The sequence below is a fragment of the Lissotriton vulgaris genome, chromosome 4_1, assembly GCF_964263255.1.
Source record: "Lissotriton vulgaris chromosome 4_1, aLisVul1.2, whole genome shotgun sequence".
NCBI classification, from domain to species: domain Eukaryota; kingdom Metazoa; phylum Chordata; class Amphibia; order Caudata; family Salamandridae; genus Lissotriton; species Lissotriton vulgaris.
The window spans coordinates 1,701,171,458-1,701,197,819 of NC_141691.1; the positions used below are offsets into that span (position 1 = coordinate 1,701,171,458).

At 46.1% G+C, this 26,362-nt stretch overlaps 1 protein-coding gene across 1 annotated transcript in view; it reads left to right on the forward strand.

The window, feature by feature from the left end:
• Positions 1-26,362, forward strand: part of NECAB1 (N-terminal EF-hand calcium binding protein 1) — a 1,444,409-nt gene that overhangs the window by 1,330,146 nt on the left and 87,901 nt on the right. The window lies entirely within an intron of this gene.

Below are 26,362 nucleotides of genomic sequence, written 5' to 3' on the forward strand. Positions count from 1 at the left end.
TTGCTCCTACAAAAGCCACTCCTTAATTCCTCCATGGCTTGTCAGTTCTAAGGGTCTGATTCTTTCATACTTCAATCGACCGCTGTTTGCTTTAGAAACTATTTTAAATTGCAACATGGTTTCTTGTTTTTTTATTTGTTTTTTCCCCTCCTTGCTTCCGCAATATGATTTATCTCTGTGGATATTTCTTGTGTGTGTCATATCCTAGCAGGTGGTCTCCATAATAGAAATGACATTTAAAGCGCGTGCTCCTCCAAAAATGTATACAATAACCTTTTGTGGAAATAGTTCTGTATCTGTGTGTATCCCTCTAATTAAGTCTTATTTCTTCACATAGCGTCCTCACGTTATCAGACATCACCACCACATCTCTATTGTTCATGCTATTATAACCTAGTTTGCTATATTATTACCCAGTGCATTGTTCTATAGAATATCTATTAATTATCGGTCTTGATCACTGTAAAAGACCATTGTAAAACACCATTCGACACATTGACCATTGATCAATGCTCAAATTATGAGATAGAAATTAATTGGATCTGTAAGTTCGAAACTTTCCAACAAAACAATCATGCGGCATCAGTCCTGGGTAAACGTTTCGTATGGTTGCATATTGCTAGATCTTTACTATTTTATGCCTACTAGACACCTTCTTTATTTCTCTTTTCTGCAAACATCACATCTGTCCTTGAACAGTGCCATCGTTTTGCAATTTCTGTATTTTACTTCATAAATCCAGAATTAGTCATCACAATCAGACACACAATTTACATAAACTATGTGTCAGAATGGAGGATGGCATGTATTCGGCTGCACATTGTCTTTGATGAGCTTGAGCATTGATCTCCCCGTTCTAATGCTGCTAGGCCATGAAGTGTGCAGTGGTATTTAACAGGAGAAAACCTGCTGCTCACATGCAGATCACTAGACTGCAAGTGAGAGGCATTCGGGAAGGAAAGAGCTGTGTGTACAATGGGTGGGGTACTAAGCATGGACAGATTTCAACATTAAGGGGCACCTGCATTAAGCTTTTTACCGGGTTCAAACGGGCCGGTTCGCACACTTACCTTTTTTAATGGTGCATCAGGGGGGTCTTAGGCCCCCTAGCACCCTTGCAATTGCATTTGCAATTTGCGATTACCTATTTGGTCATCGCAAATTGAGAATGCTTTCCCATTCATTCCTATGGGCCTAAATGGGAATGGGAATGCAAGGGAATGCATTCCCTAATAGCGTATCACAATTTGCAATTTGCTATTAGGGAATGTGGAGGAATCGCTATTTATTTTGCAATTCCTGCATGCATAAGGAATTGTGACTCCTAATTATCGATTTCTTAAAAAGCTATTAAGGAATGGCAATGCCTTATCTTGATGCATGTGCCCCTATGTTCAGTTCAGTACTGGGTATTCTGAACACTATACAGTCTTCAATTATGTCTTCCATTAGAAAAAATTTAAGGTGCACTGGTAAATTTAATCACATCTGTTTTTCATAGTCTTCTTTCATGAATATATTTTGTTGATAACCTATATTCCTGTTTTAAGTTGTCTACCACCTAACACTGTGCTTTGAGGCTGGTTCCATGTGATTTTTTTCTGAGTTTATCTTGTATTTGGTTTTATTTAAAATCATCATTTAGAAAGCAAAATATAAAGTTTGATTACTGAAATTACAATAGGCAAAGCCAATAGTTCCGGCTTTAATGTGTTAGTGGATGGAAACTCCTTTGCACATGCTTTGTTTGCATGCTTTACCACATTTAAGGCAGTTCCATTGACTTCACAAACGTTTGTTTAAAGTTTCAAGATTAGCATGGGACAGTCGTACGCTGGTCTAGCAATTTAGGTTCAAAGGCCCTTACACATGCACACGAGGGAAAGAATACAAGAAATGTAAAGACTATGTAGCGAGAAAGGCAAGCTGGATGGATTTGGCAGAGTTATTAAGGGATTATCTACAGAGTAAACAGGTTGGGACCTTAGAGAAATTTTTCTGCGTAAAAGATTCCTGACAAAAATACGAATGGTACAGCATATAATAATAATATTCCAGTAATGTCTGGGGATTAACAGGTAGCATGTTCAGCATGTAATTGTTTATGTATGCTACCAACATCTTAATCACATGGAACCTGCCCCAAAGTGAGAGGTCAGGTTCAACCATCTACCATCTCAAAGGATCCAAGTTGTATGCAGCCAGTCATTCCTAACCCCTCTTTAGCATTATGTCCAGATACATATGAGATTATGCTGTTTCATTTAAAGTTTTAATCCTGCATTCCTGTTGATGTTTTAAATCTATTAAAGGATGGGACCCCACAGTTTATTTTGTACCATAATAATAATAATCCACATTTGTAAAGCGCACAATCACCCGTAAGGGTCTCTAGGCGATGGGGGCCGTCGGGAAGATTAAGCAAGCTATTGCTCAGAGTCACATGGTGATGGGCTAATCTGCCGCCGGTGCCGGGGATCGGACTGTGATCCCCAGATTCCGGAGTCAGTCGCCCTAGTCGCGGCGCCATACCTCTTCCCTGAGAATATTGACATTAAGTGAGCAATAAAGGACCCATGGTGCAGCAATATTTCTAAGAAGTGATTAGCAAAAAGGAAGTCTTTTGATGGCCTAGGACTCTCTCTATATCTTCAGTCTGTAATGGCCACTGCACAGCAGCAGACTGGTCCAAAGATAGAAGGAAAAGGAATAGTGACAAAACCCATCCCTGTCTTGTTTCCTTCATGATTCAGAAATAACCACCACAATTACTCATTGTCGCTTGAGCTTACTGATCAAAGCTTGATCCAGGTTAGCCCTTACTACACTGCAAAATTTAATATCTACAGCCTCTGGCGTAATCTTCTAATGAAGTGTGCCACTGGTCATATAGACTTTTAGGTATCTGATGAATGTGTACTCTGGGAGCTAAAATCAATTCAAACAAGTTAAATTACAATTAAGCCCATTTGGCACCAATTGAATGACAAAGGGGATGGTTTGACTAACTATGAAGGTTTATCAAGAGATTAGTTAAAGTCCCAGGCTTTATTCATTGAGTTAGTCGTTTTTCAGACTAAGCATACAATGCGGCTAAATTAATCAAACCAACAACTTATGGTTAGGTCATTTACAGTATAAATCATTTAAAGAGTACAAAATCCAAAGCAGAGAAATCAACAGGTCCATAAAGGAACTTCCCTAAACTAAATAAGACATCCAAGAATGGCAGGGGAAATCCTAAGCAGGAGGTGTCAATCTAAAGTGAACCCATTAAAAAAAAGATTAAGGACAAAAGGCCCAGGGGGCAGGGCCTGGACAGCAGTGGCAGTGGAGGCGCATTGCTGAGCTCCATGGCCGCAAGTCTTGTAGGCACAAGTATCCTGTGACATCCACCCATGTTAGGAGGTGAGCGGAGCCAGTTGGCCACCGGAAGGGTCAGTGGATAGTGCGGAACCCAGAAGAGGTCAGCTGAGTTGGGTTTGCAGCCTGGTGGAGGTTGGAAGGCCAGGCCTTTCCCGAGGCCCTTCTCCGGCATATGACTGGAGACATGAGTCAGGTCCCTCAGTTGGGAGAAATTATATCAGACTGGGCCCGTGAGGTGGCCTAGGGGTCTCGGCGGCATGAGACGGAGGTTAGAGGCTCCCACCTATATGAGTGCAGCGCTGGCCGTGTAGGCCCCAGGAATTCACCTGGAGTAGCTGACAGGAAGGAGGACACCGACACATGCACATGCACTGAGCTAGCTTGGGAGCGGTAAGAGGAGGTTCCACAGAGAGGCAAGGGCCTCACCACCATGGCCTTGGGGAGATAAGATAGAGAGTGGAGGAGAGTTACCACTGTGCACAAGGTTCTCCCCCTGGCAGAAGAACACCATACTGGTACTCCCCTGGACATAGGGGCCCCCGCTGCCTTGGGGAGTGAACTCAGCCCCTGTAGAACTTGGGACCTTAGGATGGGTAAAGCCTCCAGGTACAGCCAGATGGTCAAAAAGACCAGTAACCCAAGTTCCCCACAGACACTATACCCGGCATGCAGGAGCCTGAATGGCCCAGAAGTGCTGGTGCGCAAGTGATCAGGGCAGAATTGCCCAGCTCAGTGGGATCCACAGCCTCCGTCTGCCTGCCAAAGGGCAGCCAAATGTGGGGCACTTTTGGAAGCCCACACAAAATGGTCTTGGTGCCAGTTAAGGAGATGCAATGGGTCTTGGAGCACAAAATAGAGGCAGTTGCACTGAAGGTGGGCATTCTGCACAAGGGCCATAAAAAACGAACAAAAAAAGTGGCAGAGACAGAGAGGAACATGGCACTAACCACACTGATGGTGAAAGACAATGTTACTAAGCTACACTACTAGAAGCCTGAGATAAAGACTCTAACACTGCAGCTTGATGATGCAGAGGGCTGCTGCCGATGTAACAGTGTACGCCTGATTGAGGTCCCCAAGAAGGCGAAGGGCCCTAGTGCCGAACTATTTGTAGAACAGTGTCTGCTCTCAAAAGTGTTGGGAGGAAAGGAATCCACTCTCTACATGGTGGAGCATACCCATAGAGTACCTAGGAGGTCACTGGTGCTGGGAGCCTGGACACACCACACCCTGTAGTAGGCAGACTGCTCAACTACAGGGACCATGATTGTATCCTGCAGGAGGTAAGGAAGCATGGACCCTGGGCATTTGAGGGCAGTTTGGTAAATATTTACCCAGACAGGTAAAACAACATCTTGGTAGTTTGGACCTAAGATGCCCTGCCCTATTCATCAATCAATCAAGGATTTGTAAAGTGCAACAAATCACTTGTGAGGGTCTCAAGAAGCTGGACCTGCTAACTGCATCATGGTGATCTGTTCATTTGAACAACCAGTTATTGAGTCCTTTCCTGAATTGCTGGAGCAATGAGGTGGTCCTGAGGTGCTGGGGAAGGTTGTTCCAAGCTTTGGCTCTTGGGTGAGAGAAGGATCACCTTCTGCAGTTGCTTTGGAGTATCCGGGGGTGTCCGCGAGGAAGAGGGAGGCGATCCGACTCAGGTGTCTGACCGGTTGATGGAAGATCATGTATTTGTTGATGTAAGCAGGTCCTTTGCTGTGTAGGGCTTTGTTTGCTTGGGTCAACATCTTGAACTGGCATCTCTTCTGGATTGGGAGCCAGCATAGCTGCTTGAGGTGGGGTTTGATATGCATTAATTTGGAGAGGTTGAGGATGAGCCTGGCTGTGGAGTTTTGTATTATCTGTAGTGTCTTCAGGAGGCATGCAGTGATTCATCTGTAGGGGGTGTTCCCGTAGTCCAGCTAGCAGGTGACGAGGGCCTGTGTGATAGTCCTCTGGTGTTGACTGGGAGCAACCTGAAGATCTTGCGAAGCATGTGTAGGGTGCGGAAACAGGCAGATAAGACAGTGTTTACCTGTTTCTTCATAGATGATGCCGAGGCTGTGGGCGTTGTCTGTCGGGGCAGAGGATGGGTTGAGTTCAGCAGGCCACCATGCGTAGTTCCATGTTCCCAAGGATGAGGACTTCCATCTACTCAGTGTTGAACCTGAGATAGTTGTACTTCATCCAGTCTGTGACATTCATCATGCATCTGTGGAAGTCTGTTCTGGTGGTGGTGGGGTCTTCTGACAGCAAGATGATGAGTTGGGCATTGTCGGTGTAGGAGATGATTTTGATTTTGTGTGATCGGACATGCGGGCCAGGAGTGTTTATGTATGTGTTAAAGAGGGTGGGCCTGTGGGACGATCCTTGGGGGATGCTTAGATGAACTTTTTGGGTTCCGAAGTGGACAGTGGGAGACTGATTCTCTAGGTTCTTCCAGGGAGGTATGAGGTAATCCATTTGAGGGCGTCTCCCTGAATTCCAATGTGATGGAGTCTGTTGATCAAGATGTGATGGGAGACGGTGTCGTAGGCAGCTGATAGGTTCATGGGGATGAGGGCAGCATTTTGCAGTGGTCCATGAGGGTCCAGATGTTACTAGTGGGTGCAATCTGGGCGGACTCGGAATCTGGATTGAGAGGGGTCTATGAGGTTGGTGTGTTCCAGGTGTTCGGTGAGTTGCTAGTTGAGTGCCTTCTCGAGAACCCTTCACTGAAAAGGGGAGCTGGGAGATGCGCTGGTAGTTCTTTGGTTCTACTGGATAGGGAGATGGTTTGTTGAGGAGGGGCCTCACTTCAGTGTGTTTCCAGTCCTCAGGGAAGGAGGCCAAGATGATGGAGGTGTCCAGGACTTTCTTGGGATCATAGCTAACAGTCTTGATCCAGAGTTTGAAGATGTGGTGGGGACAGAGGTCTGTGGGTCCCGAGTGAATGGAGTTCATGATGGAGATAGTGGCTCGAGTTGTGAGAGAATCCCAATGGGGGAACAGGTGTTGAGGGTTTGTGTTTGAGGGTTTTAGCAGGCTGAAACTGTAGGCGGTGGTGGGTTGGAGTTTGAAGTTTTCATAGATGGCTGAGATTTTGTTGTGGGAGAAGTCTGCCAGGGTGTCAGACAGTTTCTCGGGAGGTCTTCAAGATGACAAAGAGCTCCTTGCTGCGGTTTGTGCTGGGTTCTATGTGGTCTGATAGGGTAGTCCATTTTGTTTCTTTCAGGAGTCAGTGGTACTATTTGAGTACTGTCTTGATGGTAGTAAGGTCTCCTGTCTCTTTGCTGGTGCACCACTGCCTTTGTAGTTGCCAGCAGTTGCGTTTGGTGGATTTCAGCTCTGTGGTGAACCAGGTGGATCTTCCTGCAGGTTTTTTGAATTTGGCTGGCTTGGCAGGGGCAATTGTGTCTGCACACTCAGTGATCAACTGGGATAACTTCTTACCAGCCTGTTCTGGGTTGGATGTTGTGTCTGGGAGGTGGGAGTTTGAAGCCTTGTGCTACTGGTCTTTTGATGTTTTTTCCCAGTTTCTGCACGTGAAGCTGAGGGGCATGGTGGCAATTGTTGGTAGGCCCTGAGATGGTGAATTGAATGCTGTAGCTGTCAGTCTAGGTGAACTGTGAGACATGGTCATACTTGACTCTGTCACTGGACATAAAAATGGGGTTGAGCTGGTGTCCTGTGATATGGGTAGGGTCAATGACAAGCTGCTTGAGGCCGATGTTGCTCATGCATTCTAGGAGGTCGGCTATGTTAGGGTTGCTGGGCTGGGGTAGTCTAGGAGGAAGTTAAGATTTACTAGGAAGATGTAGTGCTCAGAGTCAATGGATATCAGGGCAATGAGGTTAGGGATGGCATTGCAGAAGCTGGGCATTGATCCTGGTCGTCTGTAGTTGAAGGTGCATCTGATGGTGTTTTTTCTGTCTATGTGGAGTTGGAGGTTGAGATGCTGAGGAGGTCATGCAGGGGATAATGTTCTTGGAGATGACGGCAAGTTCATGAGTGCGTGCCTATGTAAAATGGGCGACATTGATATCATATTTACTGATATTCTCATTATTATACCTACAGTTGTTACATCGTACATCAACATTGCATTCATGGACATTGATGTTGTTATGTGTGCCTAAGTTATGGTGTACATCGACATTGGATTTACTGGTATTGACATCACTGTGCGTGCATAGATTACAGCATACATGGGTATAGTATTTACTGGTATTGTTGTCAGTGCATAGATTACAGCATACATCGATATTGCATTTTTTGGTACGGCCGCTGCTATGCGTGCATACATCAGGGTGTACATTGCTATTGTATTTGTTGATCTCAGCACTCCCCCCAGTTGAATTTTCAACTACATCATTTTCCTCATACATCATGACAGCCACATTATTTGAAATGGTGTGTATTGCTGTCTGTTATCCCTTCCCTAGCTATTGCATAGTACCTAGTTTGCGGACTGCGTTTTTACAGCAGGAAACTCCCACCTGTAGGAAGCCAAACATTAATAGTACAACAGGAAGCAGCGATGTGCACAGCCAGGTCACCCATCGGGAGAGCCAGGCGAAGAGACTATGAAAACAGTCCTGTTCAGAGACACCCCCCTCCTCCTTCATGTTTGTTTGTAGACAATGCAGTGCTTGGATGGCAAGAGAGAGAATTCAATTATCAAGATAATTCCCAGGAATACAAGTACAAGCGCAATCACCGATCTTGGCACACTCCCCTCCATTCATCGTGGTCATCAAGTCCTACACACACCGATGTTGCATCACCAGAGGTGTATGGCTCTTGCCTGATAGCATTAAGGCAGAGCTCAGTGCCATTAATCATTTTAACAATTTTCCACCTGGTAAGGTGTAACCAGCAGTCATTTGCTTTTGTTTGAATGGCGAAGAAAGCAATAGACCCTCCTGCATTGATTTGAGTGTCCGTGAACAGTCTGAGTTCTTCTGGATGTCCTTGTACAGAGCCCAACCAAAATAATCAGCAGTTCTTTTTCAAGCCTGATGCAACAGAGTTCTTCTGTAGCAGATGTTGGAGCAACTAAGACAGATCTTATTCTGGGATGACCAGGGTCAGGGTGTGTATGGTTACGAGGGTGCAGCGGCCCCGCCATACGAGAAAGAGTTGGTCATAGGCAAAGTCTCTACAATGGCAGTAACAATCCATTAGTGTGGAGGTGCCCCATTGCAGGTCCAGTATGTGCGATACCACTTCACAGTTGACATTGGTCCCGAGCAGTATCGTCCCTTTGCAACACAAAAAATACTGTGTACGTTTCTGTACAATTAGGGGTTGCCCCTTCCTTTCCAACCATGTGTACCTAATTATCTAAGAATCCCAGATTTCCTGACTAGGGGTGTCTGTGCTGGAGTTCACCCGTGTCCTTAGGACTCATTTCCCCTAGCATTATCGTGTGGTGACCCTACACTGGAATTTCATACCAGGGGTCTATTCGTCATTAAGAATGGCGGCCCCAAATACCTTAAGGGCCATCTGAGGACTGCAGACAGAAGTGGAGTGGACTTGTTTGCAGACTGGTGCATTAGTTTTGCTAACTCTAAGAAACTCTTTTCTCCGAAGTCTCAGGGACAAACAGTGTCCTCCTCTGCACTGCCCGGTCTGCACATTCTGTCTAACTTTGTTTGAATATCGCTAGGTTCAGTAAAAAGGTGAAATGCTATAGGATTTGCCTCATATCAGGAGAAGCTTATTACTGCTTTGTGTGGTTCTACTCTACTGGAATGTATCTTAATCCTACAGAGATACAGGTGGATGAGACATTTGGCTTTCTCAGAGGACATCTCTTGGGGTAAGTAAAGTCTCTCAGTGAGCATGTGTAACATGACCTGTTCATGGTTTGAATGTCCACTGTGGACATGTATTGTGTGGGAGCACGCTGTGTAGGTCTCTGCACATGTGTTGCATGAATGTCAAAGCAAGTTTCTTGAGAATAGGCCTATTTTGGGGATTGACGGGCCCATGAGCGCCCTGGCTAAGAAGAGTAAATAACTTAAAAAACATTAGCAGGCTCTAGGATGGATTTCGGGGGAGGTGTCTTGTGAGTAGCAAAAAAGAGAGTTCATTATCAAATAACGGCTGTAAAGTCAATTTGTGATCTGTGCTCTTGAGCGAATGGCTTGTAGAAGTCCTCTTGGAGGCTGTGATTGGTTTCTTTTGGAGGCTTTGGCTGAAGAGGTAGCAGCTGCTGTAATAATGGTGCATATGTGGCTAGATCAACGACCTGTAGGATAAGAGCTGTGGGTTGTGTGTTAGCTTGGAAAAAACACATTGTTAGACAGCTTTTAGAACAATTTCTGGCTTTCTTTATACAGGTACATTCTATGACTTTACTGAAGCGTGAATCTACCTAGCAGGGCGCTTAAGGATAATGGTAGCACTTTTAGGGAATGGTGAGTTTTAAGTTTGTTTTAGTTTTATTTGTACTTTTGCTCCCCCAACTGCTTACTACGGTGGGGACAATAGGTTCCTCTGTGGGATACTACATACAAAGGTGTGTTCTTTTAATTGTTGTGGGGGTATCATTTTGACCTGCATGGCTGCGTGCAATTTTGAGAAGCAGAAGAGTCTTCACCATTTAGTGGTCTGTCTGTTGACACTTAAACGTTTTGTTGGTCTCTGCACATTGTGCACTATGAGATTCTCCCTAAATTGGGTTGGTTTATGCGTTCTTTCTGAAGGTTTGAGAATTTTGGACTGTTCTAGGCTGCTTCGTGCAGGTTCCTGTGGGTACTTACCTGTGGTATGAGGGTTTCTGCTTTTACCAAGGAATACTGGAGGTGGTCGGAGGGTTGCTCATGAACGTAGAGTCCTGCAAAATGAGTGGGATCGGGTTTGTTTGCAGTGTTTTCTGACGAGTGTCAGATGTGCCGAGGACACTCATCGTGCTTTGCCCCATGAGGGTGGTGTTAATCGACTCAATGGATTTTCTACAACAGACTTAGGTTTTGTGATTGAGCTTCTTTGGAGTTTTGAGGACAACACCGAAGCATTTGCCTAATTTTGGAACTAAAGGAGGGTCTCCATTTGATGGTAAACCCTGAAGTTGGTGAGACAAATGTAGCTCGCCCAAAGTTGGCCTTGGGTGAGCGGTCTTGGGTGCATGCTTTTATGCACCAGGTGGGGGGGCTGCCCTTCTCCCTCTTGTTTCCCCCAGGTTGGCTGGTCCCACTTTGCACTCTCGCACTCGCTATTGGACCCAGAGGAGCTACAGCCTGTTTCCCAGATGTCACTAGCTCTGGGGTCGTGTGGGTTGCAAGTTGGGGTCATCCTGCCGTTGTTCCATAATTGAAGTAGGGCTTCTCATTTAGCACTCTTCTGACATGTATGTCTGGTGTGCCTTTGAGCACTCTATGTTGTTGGTATCAAATGTTCCCCCTTCATGCTAGAGGAATAAATATGTTTTGGTCTGGGCTGCCACTAGCAGCAATGTTTTCCCAATTTTCAGGGCCTATGTCGGGAAACTAGCTTGCATATGGTTGAGTGCTGTCTCCGTGATGTGTAAGGTCACTTGTTTTAAGGAATATACAAACTTTTGATTGTCTTTAGATTTTAAATGATTATAAATGCAACTCTCATTGTGGGGAAAACTGTGTACACAGGGTTGTACCGGAAACAATCTACTGGTTACGAGCTCAAAAAAACTGATGTATCAAAAGACGGTTAACAATTAAAACGACCTGTAACAAAGTGTAATGGTTAGCTAAGAACAATACGAGTTGACTTTTAGCAGATTTATGTCAAAAATAGTTATTACTTCATGAAATGCATAAACTTACTAACAAGACAATATTTAAAAATGAAGCACAATTTGCAAAATGTCCACAGCACCACAACATCAATAATGCATAACATGGAAAAATCTAAAAGAGACTAGGAGAGAAAAGATTTGACAGAAAAATGGATATTTTGTTCCAAAAACCTTAGTCCTTTCCCAGCTCCTACACCCAGAGAAGTGAGATGCTCTGCTGTCTAACACACGGAACTAAGGGAGCTCGCGAGTCAGTCAATATTGGCTCACAGAACAACAATAGCAATAATTTGCACGTTAAAAAAAAGGGACAGGTGATGATTATTGGCCCTCTGTGGCCAGACAAAAGGTATACCTTATTCACCAAGGTCCAATTTTTTTCCTTGCGTCCAAATTACACCCAATGTCACACCCAGGGGTTGTGCATACAGACTGCCTGATGCCCAGCAGTCCAAGCTAAAAAGTCCACCCTTCACTTCTTTCAAGGTCTGTCAGTGTTAAGAAACCAACAGTCCCTAAGATAACTCCCTTAAACAAAAAATTAAGATTCAGGCGGAGAGCTTATATAACACACCAAGGGCCAGGGGTCTACCTGTTGTGTATCGCTCAACAGGTCAAGCATAACAACTAAGTGACCCTATATAACACACCAAGGGCCAGGGGTGTACCGGTTGTGTCACACACAATAGTTCAAGCGGAAAAAAACTGTTGCTATATTCACATTCTCTAGCGTGCTGACTAGGGAAAAAGTAAAAGTGATCCCTTACTGGGATTAAGGATAAGAAGTAGTTTCTTACTGTGTGATGGCTGTCTCCGAACAGACCTCCACCGCGTGAATTCAGCAAAACGTCTAATCAATTATGGCATCTTCTCACCGATCTCGCTGCGCAGTTGTGAAAACGTTCGTGCCGGGGTCCGTCCTTCAACAGCAGTCGAGCTCGATAAACTAATCTCTCATATCTGGATCGCAAAAATGCTGCTCACATATGAATTTACCTTAAATAAATGAAAAGACAAGAGCAGTTTGGTAAAACAGAAACAAGTTGGTTTAATTAAACGCAGCAGCTGGGAGAGTATCAACAGAGGCGTATCTGAAGATAGTCTTGGAGTATAAAAGTTTTAGCAGGACAGTTATACATTTTGTGGGTACAATGAAACACTTTGGCATTCTTTGAAAAGCATCATAGTCATAAACAACAAGTACAACCTTCTGATAAGGGGGGCACAGATGGCTCACTTTCCTCGGGAAGAGCTAGTGTGGGCCAGTGTGTGCGTGTGCAGATGTCTGATGTAGTGAATATGTGATTACCCTGTGCAGTGTACATGTCATGTCATGAATAGCTGAGTGTTCTTACCTACATGTGGCATCTAACTTTGTGGTATTTTTGGAAAGGGTGCCATTGGCAAAATGTGTTTTATTGGGGCCAATCACCTCAGTCCTGTACCCCACCTATGACCTGTCAATTTGTAGGCTCGGGTTTGGGTCGCAGTGTCTGTTGACCATGTATCTCTGACTTGGAGTTGATGGGGAAGCCATCCCACATGAATTCGATAGCCATGATACGAGTTTGTGAGTGCGTGTATGTGTAGCATGGTGGTCACTGAAATGATATTTACTGGCATTCTCATTATGTTATGTACAGTTGTTACATCATACATCAACATTGCATTCAGTGAGATTGATGTCATTGTGCGTTCATAAATTAAAGTGTACATCGACATTGGATTTACTGGTATTGATATCACTGTACATGCCTAGGTTACAGCGTACGTTGGTAATGTATTTACTGGTATTTACATCATTGTGCATGCATAGATTACAGCGTACATCAATATTGCATTTATTGGTACTGCCACTTCTACGCATGCATACATAATTTCTCGCTTGCAGACCCCTGATCTCATTCTGTTGCAGAAGACCCACTCAATGTGAAAAAAGTGTGGTTCTTCGGGAGGGGCAAATACTCGGTGCTTGTATACACAGGCTTCTCTAGAGGGTCCCAGGGGTTGTTTATACTGGCCCGTAAATGCAGGCATTTCAGGTGTCCAAAACATGGGTGGGCACTCAGGGCTGTTGGGTGGTGGCAAGAAGTACATGGCAAGGGGCAGAATTCTGTGTCGCATCTTGGTACCTGCCCCCGGGTCTACAGTCGGTGGAGCTGGAGGCCAAAAGGGAATGTATAATGATGGTGCCAGACTCACCACTAGTGATGGGGGGGGGGGACTTCAAGCTGACCCTGCAGGGCGACCTTGTTAGGGTGACCGGGGGGTTGGACCCCTAGGACTGACACTCGGTTACACACATTTGTGACTGCCCTGGGTCTGTTAGACCCTTGCAGGGCAACCCACCATGGAGAGCGACAATACTATATCCCTATCTAGACTTGCTTTCTTCCTGGTCCCGGCTGGCCACCTGCATAGGTGCCACACCCCATACAAACTACTGAGGGGATTATCAACCCACTCCCCACTCTCAATGTAGTTGGTGCTACCCACCTCCTACACTGCCCTGGCTTGGAGACTGGGCCCCTGGGTGTTACCGGACTGGGAGATGAGAATAATTCACCCAGGAAGCCACAGAGGCGTATTTCCTTGAGAACAGGGGCCCAATAATGTCCGGGGTGACAATGTGGGAGGCATTAAAGTCGGTGGTGAGGGGCCAGATGATAGCACATGTGGCTGGAACAAAAAAGGAACTGGAACGGAAGGGCAGTGTCATGGAGGACTGGTAACTAGCCAAGGAGGCACAATATGTGGCACATCCCAACACAACCCTGGTTTTCCGAATATTGACTCTGAGTAAAGAATACCAACGAGTAATGCTCCAAGAGGCCAAAACTCTTTCAAAGGACCAAACAATATAGATTATACGAGGTAGGCAAAAAAACTGGGAAACTGCTGGCCTGCCTGGCAAGGAGAAAGGAGGGCAAGAGATGGGTACAGAGAATACGCATGCCAGATGGACCCGAATTTTTCAAATGCACAAAGGGCCAGGTAGTGGCGCCTATCAAAGCCATACTCTGAGTCCAGGCAACAGGGGGAGCTGATAGTCCTAATCCATAAACAAGGAAAATCACCAGAATTGTGCTCCTTGTGCCTGATGCAGGTTACCTACAACATCATAGCTTTAGATCATTCAGGTTTCATTGCACACAGGTCCATCAGGTACAATCTTAGGAAATGGTTTCGATGCCTGCGCAGGGTAGGCAACCTGAGAGAGCTGGCAGCCCTCCTGGTGCTGGATGCTGAAAAACCATTTGACTCAGTAGAGTGCCCGTACCCAAGGGCACCACTGGAGTTGATGGGCTTCAGGCCCTCCTTCCGAGCATGGGTCAGACTCCTATACACATGCCCACAGTCCGAGTTCCGGTGAGTGGAACAATGCCAGAGGTATACACTCTGGGGAGGGGTACCAGAAAAGGGTGCCCACTGTCCCCTCTTCTCTTTGCTATAGCTATGGAGCTAGTAGCCAGCTGGATCTTGAAGAAAGCCCTTGTCCAGAGACTTAGTTGGGATCACGAATGGGAGGATACAGTTTTGTTATATGCAGACAATGTCCTGCTGTACCCTAGCAGAGCCCGATGATTTCATAGACAGAATATTAAAGATCTGCTTAGTGTTCAGCCTATACTCAAGTCTCCGCATTAACTGGGACAAGTCTTCCTTGTACCCGTTCGTGTTGTGGGAGCCCAGGCCTATTTGGCATAGTCCCATCCTAAGGTTGGAGAGGGGATTCCAGTACCTCTGAATCTACATTACTAGGGTCCACCATCAGTTCTTTGAGCAAAACCAAGGTTGGTTCCTGGAGGAATGCAGGGGTATGTAGGTCACTGGCTCCAGCAGCCCCTCTTGCTGATGGCCAGGCTGCCCTCCCAAGTAATGATAAATTTGCCAAAGTTCTTATATGCACTGCTGAACTCACTTAAGTTCCTGAGAGGTTTTTCTGTTAGTAGGAAGCCGAGACCTGACTGCTGCTATGGGTAGGGGGTACCACTCAAATAGTGATAGGGAAAATAACACGAAAAGTCAGAGAGGCAGGCCTGGCACTACTAAAACTGTAGTGTAGTTCCTATTTTCCCAATAGGCCCTGCGCATTGGAATAACATAAACAGTAGTATCGACGTAGAAGTGCGGATCTTCCAGGCCTCAACTGACTATGCTAAACTTAATTGGGTTTGTTACCAACTAGCTCAGAGGTCACTGGAAACTTTCTTCTCTGAATAGGAAGTGATCAGCTTGCCTGGTACAGACAAGAAAGGATTCAGTTTTCCAACAGCCGTGCAACATGACAACTTTGCTCCCCAGATAGAGTCAATCTCTAGAGTCGTGTGAAACAATAGACAGTTATTTTACTCAGTCAGTTGTTGTGCAGATTACTTTCACAATATGTAGAGAATAGAGAGACGGGCGTTTTCAATAAAAGGTATTATTTATTGAACAGTCTTTCTTCTCGTACAAGAGAAATGAATTGCCACAATTTCAAGACTTGTTATTATAAAAAGTGCGTACAGTAAAATGAGTATTGCAAAATAATACTGTAAAAGCATTGATATGGTTTCTTAGCCTTACAATGGTTTAAAATGAATAAAACATATATACATTCATATATACATTAGGCTAACGTACTCAACTGGTGCTTCTAACTACGCCTACCCCAGTGTACCTGACCTAAGCCTAATACTTGGGAGGGGAGTAAGTAAGTAGCTTTAGTTAAGTTGGTTTTGCCAAGGTTTGCCTCAAGAATTCTCTCTAAGGGTTTAGTCAACACCATACCTCTGGAATAGAATGTTGGAGGGCTTGTATCTCCTTCAGGAATCGATATCCCAGTCACTCGCAAGAGTAGGCTGGAAACGCCGGAGCTGGATTTTCTCGGCAGGAGAAAAGACAGCATCTTTCTCAGCGCGTCAAAGAGGAGGAGGAGGAGCAGCGTCCATGGGCTGGTTGCATCTGCTGGGCTCTGCAAGCGACGGCTGTTCAGCACCTCTGTTCACCACACCATCGTTCGCTCGTTCACAGCGATAGCATCAGCAGCGATAACGGCAGCGATGTCTATGAGGCAGCTAGCATTTGCTTAAGCCAACGTTGGTAATATTTATACCTGAAAGGTGCCTTGTTTGACGTAAGGTTTTGGACATAAGACGTCAATAAAGATGTCACTAGGAAGTGATCGTCTCTCAGTGCTCATTAGAGTTCTATTACTAATCAAAACATAGCAAGCGGGGCTTTCCCAGGTTGCTGAGTTTTTATCTTGTTGAAGAACTCGGAGTGTAATCTAGGAATCTTAGATAGTGGCTTCTGCTGTGTCATTTGCACTAATGAGCTGCAAAGGAAGTTGCAGAGGAAGAGATTCTGAAATGTGACTCTGATCGTGTTGGCCAGAGATGAGTTTCTGAATATTGCATTTGATCGGTTATGCCAATATATGGGTACAAAGGGATTATAGCCGTATAGGGGCATACGGTCACAGTATCGATCAGGGTCCTAGATTAGAACGCGACAAAACTACACCTCTACTACTGGACGGCCCAGTGGGTACTGCTGAATGACTGGTCACACTTGGACCAAAAGGAACACTCACTCCTGACAGACAGGAGGGCAATAACCAACAGGGGCTTGTCAGGTGGATGCATGAGCAGAAGAGACTCAAGAGTCTACCGACTCATATGGCAATGGTGATCAGGGCATGAAAAGGGGCCTGCAAGCTGATGGGATGGCAGGCAATACTGACACCAGACACTTCACTGAGGAAACTGCGATAGTGTAGGTCCTTCAGATGGTGGAAGGACACAGAAAGTGTCATTTGTTAGGCATTTCTAAACTGGTAGAAGTATGGACCGTCAGGGGATTGTGGCATTTGAATTAATCAAGATGCAGTACGAGTTCCCAGGGAGCCAATAATTGGGATATGTCCAAATTAGGCAGAATGAGAGAACGGATGAAATTCCACAGGCATGCTATCTTGGTGGAGAAGTGTGGCTCACTGGTTAGAGCAGGCAGACCCTGAAGCAGAGGTCAGACCCGGGACCAGGGTTCGATTCCCGACGCGGCAGGGTGTTGAGCTCAAATGTCCACGGACTCGATAATTCTCGCTTCGGTGCCTGACCTAATCATGGGTTCACACTCTGCAACTCTGGGCATTAAGCTTGCTTAATCTCCACAACGGCCCCCCCGCGGCGGGATGCCTGGCTTTCACCTTGGGGATGCCCTGTAGGGGCTATCTCACAGGGAAAAACCAGGACGGGTTCCCAAGGCAAGCGCGGAGATACCCCTTCGGGGGTCGATTCTGGCGCTATATAAGAAATGTAATAATAATAATAATAATAATTGGTGATCTACAATGCACTGCTGGCCAACAGCACTCCCCTGTTGACATTGCGAGAAAATGAGAGGGAGACCTGGGCAAATTGGAGGATGATGACTGGGAGGCCGTTTTGCGATACCCTGCAGAAGTAGCGATATAGGCAGGGTTAAGGCTCATCCATCTTAAGATCATGCACTGTGCATTTTTCTCAAGATCGCAGTGGTTTGCCATGTGCAAGATGGCAAGAGAGAGTTGCCTGAGCTGGTGCACACAAAAGGGTACGCTCATGCATACATTGTGGGGTTGCCCACAGATATGTCTATTTTGGTAGGGATTACAGCAAAGGGGAGTCTCAACCCTTGGAGGGGCCACTGGATCTGAACCCTCAGTCGGTGCTGCTTGGTATTGTCGCGTTCTAATGTAGGACCCCGATCAATACTGTGACCTTATGCCCCTATACGGCTATAATCCATTCATACCCCTATAATGGCATAAACGATCAGAGCCATATTTTCAGCCACATTTCTGAAACTCGCCTCTGCAGCTCATTACAGTAGATGACACAGCAGAAGCCACTATCTTAGATTCCTAGATTACACTCAGAGTTCTTCAACAAGATAAAACTCAGCAACCTGGGAAAGCCCAGCTTGCTATGTTTTGATTAGTAATAGAACTCTAATGAGCACTGAAAGGACGATCACTTCCTAGGGACATCTTTATTTACGTCTTATGTCCAAAAACTTACGTCAAACAAGGCACCTTTCAGGTATAAATATTACCAACGTTGCCTTAAGCAAGCGCGATGACATCGATGATAGCGATGGTGTGGGGAATACAGGAGCAGAACAGCTGTCCCTTGCAGAGCCCAGCAGATGCAAGCAACCCACGGACGCTGCCCCTCCTCCTCCTTGACGCGCTGAGAGAGACGCTGTCTTTTCTCCTGCCGAGAAAATCCAGGTCGGGCGTTTCCAGCCTACTCTTGCGAGTAACTGGGATATCAAGTCCTGAAAGGAGATACAAGACCTCCAACATTCTATTTCAGAGGTATGGTGTTGACTAAACCCTTAGAGAGAATTCTTGAAGCAAACCTTGGCAAAACCAACTTAACTTAAACTGCTACTTACTTACTCCCTCCCAAGTATTAGGCTTAGGTCAGGTACACTGGGGTAGGCGTAGTTAGAAGCACCAGTTGAGTACGTTAGCTGAATGTATATATGAATGTATATATTTTATTCATTTTAAACCATTGTATGGCTAAGAAACCATATCAATGCTTTTACAGTACTATTTCGCAATCCTCCTTTTACTGTACGCACTTTTTATATTAACTAGTCTTGCAATTGTGGCAATTCATTTCTCTTGCATGAGAAGAAAGACTGTTCAATAAATAATACCTTTTATTGAAAACGCCCGTCTCTCTATTCTCTGCATCTTGGTGAAAGTAATCTGCACAACTGACTGAGTAAAATAACTGTCTATTGTTTCACACGACTCTAGAGATTGACTCTTATTCTAAGGAGCAAAGTTGTCATGTTTATGCGGTTGTTGGAAAACTGAATCCCTTCTTGTCTGTGCCAGGGAAGCTGATCACTTCCTATTCAGTCAAGAAAGTTTCCAGTGACCTCTGAGCTAGTTGGTAACAAACCCAATCAAGTTTAGCATAGTCAGTGAAGACCTGGAAGACCGCACTTCTACGTCTATACTACTGTTTATGTTATTCCAATGCGCAGGGCCTATAGGGAAAATAGGAAGTACACTACATGGCGCCCAACGTTTGGTAAGGCGATAAAACTAACGCAAGACGTTAGAGTAACTCAGTCGTGCATTTTTCACACAGACCCTTTCTCCCGTAAATACTCCAATAGACGTCTGGAGTGGGTGAAAGGTTCAAATCCGCCCGAACTTAGTAGGAAGAGATTCCTATGTAAAGCTCTGGTTTATTCAACGTTGAAGGATACAGTGTCCCAAAATATTGTGCACCTAATCTTTGTCTCCTTGGAGACCTGCTCTGCAAAACCTTTCTGACAATAAAATGTCATACACTGAAAACGGAACCGCTGCAGCCGCAGTAAATGCGACTGAGCAGGGTCCCGACGGTGTTAATGAACGGGGTGCGATAATCATCCCGGTCAACATAAGAAAAACTACAACATAAGAAAAACACTAACGTTAAAACTTATAGAAAATGGACTGACCACACAAGGTGGCACAGTCGTCTTCGTGATAGAGGCACACGAATATCGGCAGACAGAGGTATTCTATTCATGGATAAAATTTCCAGCAGCAAACGCTGCAACAAACGAGTTCCACTATTACAAAATAGGGGATCCACCAGAAGAGTACGCTCCTTTCGAGGAGATTGAAATCCCATTAAAATTCCAAGAGCACATGCTCTGGTTTAAAGGTGCCCTAAAACACAATGATCATATTACCAGGCTCGGTCCACTAGGTAGACCAGGAGCAACGTGTCCGGTTCTAGCCAGCTACACACCACATCCGGACATTGCAAAAATGTCAAAAGAAGAGTTGTTAGTGCAGCAAAAAACATTAATTAAAATACATAGACAATTAGTCCAATATGTAATGCGGACTGCAACAGTCCAAACAACTGTTAATGTTCCACTGCTGACCCCTCATCAGGGGAACACAAATAAAATTACACCACAGAACATACAATCATTTCTTGGTAAAACACCCATAAAACGGGAACAAATTCCTTTCTGGTTAGCGCAGAAAATTGCTCAAATAGAGGCAGTATTTCCAAATACTACTCCTATTGAGAAACACAGAATTCTGACCATCTGCCTTCCAATGGGGGTTGCACTACACGTGGAGGACTGTGACACTTGGGGTACAGTCTTTGCTTCCATTTATACAAAAACACATGGTGTTCCGTCAATGGCGGTAATACCATATGTGCTAAAACAGATTCAGAATGAATACGGTCCAGAACCTGCTTTAACTCTTGGTATGAAATTACTGAAAGACTTCAAGCAGGTCTTGGCTATTTTATTATCCAATATAAAAGAAGAAGCAGCATCTGTGGTGATCCGCCAGAAGTTGAAGGGAACAGATATATCAGATCAACCAATTGAGCTTGCCAGAATTATAGAAAAATGTTATGAAGAACTAGGTAGAGACAGCTTGGGTGGGAAACCAGTGAAACCCCAACTGCTCGAAAATCCTGAAAAATGATTTATTAAAAATAATTCAAACACTCCTAAGAAGAAATGGGATGGAAATAAACAATCCACTCCCAAGGAAAAAGTTTTCCAGTCCAGAGGAAGGTCTCCTCGACGGAGGAAAAGAACTCCGACTCGAGAACACCAGTCTCCCTTGAGGGAGCCCTCTGAGAAAAGATATAACCTTGGAAATAGCGATAACTTGAAGAAGCCTGATAGATATCAAAGTATTGATACACGTCCCTCTCGATCTTTTTCGCAGAAATCGTAAAGAAGAGGATGGTCAGACCCAGGAGAGCACACCAAGTCAAAAGACAAGGAACCTGCTCAAAGTAAAAAATCTCAATTTCCAAGAAAGAATTTAGCCAGTATTAGAGTAATCGAACATGCCGAGAATACTGAGGACACAGTTGAAAAATGGGGAGTGGGCACAGACAATGCTAGACAGCGCAGCAGAAATCAGCATAGCTCGCAAGATCCTGATGAGTCATCTGGAGACAGTGGACACGAATGAATACATTCGGGTGGTACTGCCGACACCAGAGTTAGCGAACCTCATAAGATATACGAAATAACACTGCGTATAGAGGGAGATAAGGAAAAGAAGGGGTCTATTTTGGGATAAACTCTCAAAAGGCTATGACATCCTGTTAGCTGAAAAAGACTGGCCCCCAGAGTTTGTCAGGGAGTGCCCTCATGGCGAAGAAATGATTATCCCTGCCTTCTCGAATCACATTCCGATTCACACTAAATATATATATGCAATGAAATGGGTAGTAGCCCAGGCACCAGCATTATATAAAAATCATGTAGGATGGGATGAGGACTCTCCTCCTCACAAAATCCAGTTAAAAAGTCAACCGACTGCACAAAGGCAGTATCCCATTAAGCAAGAAGCTAAAAAACAGGTCAGGGAGATTTTAGTTCAACTTGAATACCAGGGGGTGATTGAAACATGCACCTCCCAAATGAACAATCCTTTGTTTCCTGTCTCCAAACGGGACGATTCATATTGTCTAGTCTTGGACTACAGACACCTAAACTCATGTTGCAAAACATTTGCAGTACACAATTCGCATAGTGCTGCACTAATGAATAACATAGTTCGCAAAAAATATAAAACGACATTAGACATATCTAATGGTTTCTTTTGTCAAAACATTGCACCAGAAAGCAGATAGTTGACCGCTTTCTCAGTAATGGGGTCTCAGAAAAATTTCTGTAGGCTCCCGGAGGGATTCAAGAACAGCCCAGGACTATTCTCAGCCAGGGTAACAGAGTTACTACAAATGTATGATGATGAGGCATTATCTTATGTAGATGATATCTATCTCACAGACGACGTCTTGGAGACTCACTTGAAAAGAGTGAACACCATAATACTTGGGTTTGCAGCAGAGGGTTACAAATTCAACTTTAAAAAGTCTCGAATTGGAGGGGGCGTGGCTAGCGGCCAAGCATGGCGGCAGCGTGAAGCGGGAGCTCCTCGCGGCATAACGGCCTTTCGTAAAATCCGATAATCTAATCCGTCACACTGCCTGCCCGAAGTGGCGGTACCTGCTCAGGAACCGAAGCAGCACCACCTGATCCAACTCCGACGAAAATCGGGTGCCCGGAACTGCACCTTCCAACACATGCGCAGTGAGGCCTACGACGGCCCGGCGACATCGGCCTGGCGTATTCATCGAACCCCGGCGGAAGTGTGGCCTGCCCGGATTGAACTCAGCGGCGACTGCCGCCCCCCCCCCCGGAAAGGGACGTAGTGAGAGACGCTACAGCACAAGCACTAATGGTGAGAGTCCCTGGGGGGCCGTTGAGACTCGTGGACGGGGGCGGCTGCCTGGGGCGGCAAAACACCCGCAGAAAAGCCACGGCGGTGACTGAACAGTGAAAGTTTCCACACGGTGGGCGGCACCTTAGGACCCCATCAGCGCCATTTTGGAGGTGAGGCCTGGTCAGCTCTAGTGGAACAGGAAAGGAATAGGCACGCCAGTGCAGACGCCTACTAGACGTGGCAATAACGAACAGAACCATCGTTGAGGCTGCCATCGACACGGTCCGGAGCCCCTGGACCCCCTACACTGCGGAACAGTGTCTGAGGTGTCATTAACGGTGTCGACAACACCCGGGAACGGACTATTGGAAGAATCCCGGCGGACCGTACACCGGTCAGACGCAGATCGAGCTCCTGAAGCTGCAATCGTAGGGCGACCGTGTGCGGAGCTGAAAGTGACTCGAAGCGACCATTGATACCGCCCAGCCAACGCCTAAGCTCACGGGACAACGGGACACGAAACTGCTCTGCCTCGAGTCATGGCGGGCAAAGGTACCAGAAGCGCTTCGACGCAGGCAAAATTGGATAAATTTGCCTATAGCCAGCACGGCCACTCTCAAGTCAGTGGACAAAACTCCACAGGCGCTACTCCGGACATGGAAGGTACCAAAAAAGTGACACTGGAGGACATTATGAAGACCCTCTCAGAGGTACAAACGACAGTGGGCTCCATTTCCTCCGAAGTTACTCTGCTACGGGCGGACTTTCAAAAGATGACCGAAAGGGTGTCTCAGGTCGAGGTGGTTACAAAATCACTTATTGAAGACACTTCCGAACTACAAATACCGATGGAACGCATGGAAAAAGTCACCAAGATGCTACAAGAAAAACTGGACGACCAAGAAGGGCGTTCCCGCAGAAACAACATACGCATTCTTGGCGTACCGGAAACAGAAGGGAAGGGAGCAATGGACCTCTACGTCGAGGACCTCATCAAAAATAAACTGCAGCCTAAAGGCCTGTCCCATTTTTTCTCCGTTGAGAGGGCGCACCGAGTGCCAGGTGGGGCGCCCAAAACGGGAGCAACGCTGCGGCCTGTACTGGCTAGACTTTTTAATTTCAGAGACAGGGATGCAATCTTACAGGCAGCAAGAGTTTCACCACCAGTCAAGCTCCAGAACTCCACTTTGGCCTTCTTTCCAGACTACACAGTAGAGGTGGCCAGGCGCCGGAAGTCCTTTACGGAGGTAAAGAAGACGCTGCGAGACAGAGGCCTGCCATATTCAATGCTGTTCCCTGCCAAATTGAGAATTGTAGCCGATGGAAAAGCATGTTTTTTTGATAAGCCTGAAATGGCGCGAGACTGGCTTGATGGTTGGAGACAGGCGGGGCATTAACAGCGTCCACACAGAGATCGACCACACCACCGTAACGACAAGCACACGGACGAGCAGGACAACCGTCCTTAACACCACGTTGATGCTGCGGGAGTGGAATCTGACTTGGAGCGGGACCCACTTGACTCTGGGCAGCCGGGCCCGATTTAGAGGTGGACTTCATAAGAGACAAAACGTGTGAAATACAAGGACCTGGAGCTGGTTAAGCTGAGTAGGGTGGGCAATAGCCGGTGCCTGTAGGGGACTCACCAACCCCACGAGCAAGTAAGATAGCAGGGAATGAGGAAAAGCGCTCTGCCAAGTTGGGGAAGCGGGCGGGAAACGGTCCGTGGAGCAGGGAGGGGGGAGGGAGGGGGAGTTCGAATGTTAATGTTATTGTTATTGATCATCACTTTACTCTATGGTACGCTATCACGCCAAAAGCCACACGATTACGGTGCACTACCACACGGCGCCGCATCTGTGTTGATGTTGGCCACCGATCGCTAGCGACAATGATTACACGACCCGATGGCCCAACAGTTAAACGTAGTACCCGTTGAGGGCGCCCCTGCGATGGCTGAAGTGCCCCCCCTGCGTATGCTTACCTGGAATGTTAGGGGCTTAGGGGATAAAATTAAAAGAGGTCTGGTCTTGCAAGCCGTTAAACGCCAGGGGCCTGACTTAGTGATGCTCCAAGAGACGCACCTCGCAGGGTCAACATGTAAAGCACTTGACAGACGTGGGTATGTTATGGCAGTGCAAGCAGAATCCCAGTTCCAGAGGAACTGGGATACTCATGAAAAAATCATCCTCTTTTCTGGTGGAGTGCCGCAGGATGGACGATCAGGGTCGTTTTGCGGCATTGCACAGACAGTGGGAAGGAAGACCTCTGAATGTGGTCTCCGTGTACATACCCCCGGCACTCCACTCAACAGCATTACCAGCACTTGGTAAATTTCTCCTAGACCTCCCAGAGGGTGACACAATCATAGGAGGGGACTTTAATGCAATAATAGACCCCGTGCTAGACACCTTCCCCGTGAGAGACCGCCCGAGGGGTTCTGCCAAACTCCCTGGTTTTATAGAGGCGATGGGCCTTACGGATGTATGGCGACAGTTGAACCCAGCGGCTACCCACTACACATATTATTCTGCAGTACACAATAGCCTTTCACGAATAGACTATTTTTTATTTCTGGGGGTAGGTCTGGGATCGATAGATAAAATAGATATCCTGCCTAGAGGTGTGTCTGACCACTCCCCAGTATCTCTATTACTCACCACCAAAGAGAGGAAGTGTGCTAGAATATACCCAATATACCCCAACTATTTGAAAATCCCTAAGATTAGGAAGAAACTCAAATTAGTAACCACGCAATATTTCAAAGAAAATGAAGGGACCGTCTCCTCGCCCTCAGTACTTTGGGAAGCTTATAAAACAGTCCTCAGAGGGGAAGCGATAGCAGCGATAACGGGACACAAACGGGATTCCAGACGTGAACTCACGGAACTAGAGCTAGCACTTCACAACGCGAACGTCACACACATGTCAAATCCCACAACGGAGACAACACACTTATTACAGCTCCGTCAACAACAATACCGGGATCATCTTAAAACGACCGTCAAAGGTTATCAAGCAAACACGTTACATAGAATATATGATGTGGGAAGATAAGGCTGGGAAAATGCTAGCATGGCTGGACAGGAGAGGGGGCAGTAACAGAGGTATACAGAGACTTTACACACATGATGGTCAACTACAGACACACCCTGAGCAAATAGTACGCACCATGGCACGTCACTTTCAAGAGATATATACCCCAGAACGTGACGTCACTGCGCAGACGGCGACAATTTCACTAGAAAACATTACCATCCCCACGCTTACACAAGAGGCACAACAAGAATTAGAAACTGACCTGTCGGAAGATGAAATCCAATTGGCGAGACAAAATTTGAAATCCGGTAAGGCATTGGGCCCCAACGGACTGCCTGTGAAGTGGTATAAAGCAGTGGCTCCTATGCTAAGCAAACCGTTGCTAAATATGTATACCGAAAGCATTGAAAGGGCGGTACTACCGCTTGACCAGCGTACTGCCACTATAGTGGCTATACCTAAGCCGGATAAACCACCGACTGCATGCACCTCCTACCGCCCCATATCATTGCTTAACGTGGAAGCTAAAATCCTCGCAAAGATCCTGGCCAGCCGTTTGACACAACACCTGCACACGCTGATACACCCTGACCAGTCGGCTTCATGCCCCACAGGAGCACAGCAATGAATCTCAGGAGGGTCCATGGGGTGTTGGCACGTGCACACCTTATTGCTGAGCAGGCGGTGATCCTTTCCCTCGATGCCAAAATGGCTTTCGACCTAGTGGAATGGGAATATCTATTTGCAGTGCTTACTAGTATGGGCTTTGGACCAAAATATATCGCATGGGTGCGGCTGCTGTACACGTCACCAGTAGCACAGGTTGTGGCGAATGGACACATTTCAGCGTCGTTCCCACTGAAGCGGAGGACTAGACAGGGATGCCCGTTGTCTCCTTTGCTCTTTGCCCTGGTGCTTGAACAACTAGCAATCCTGAT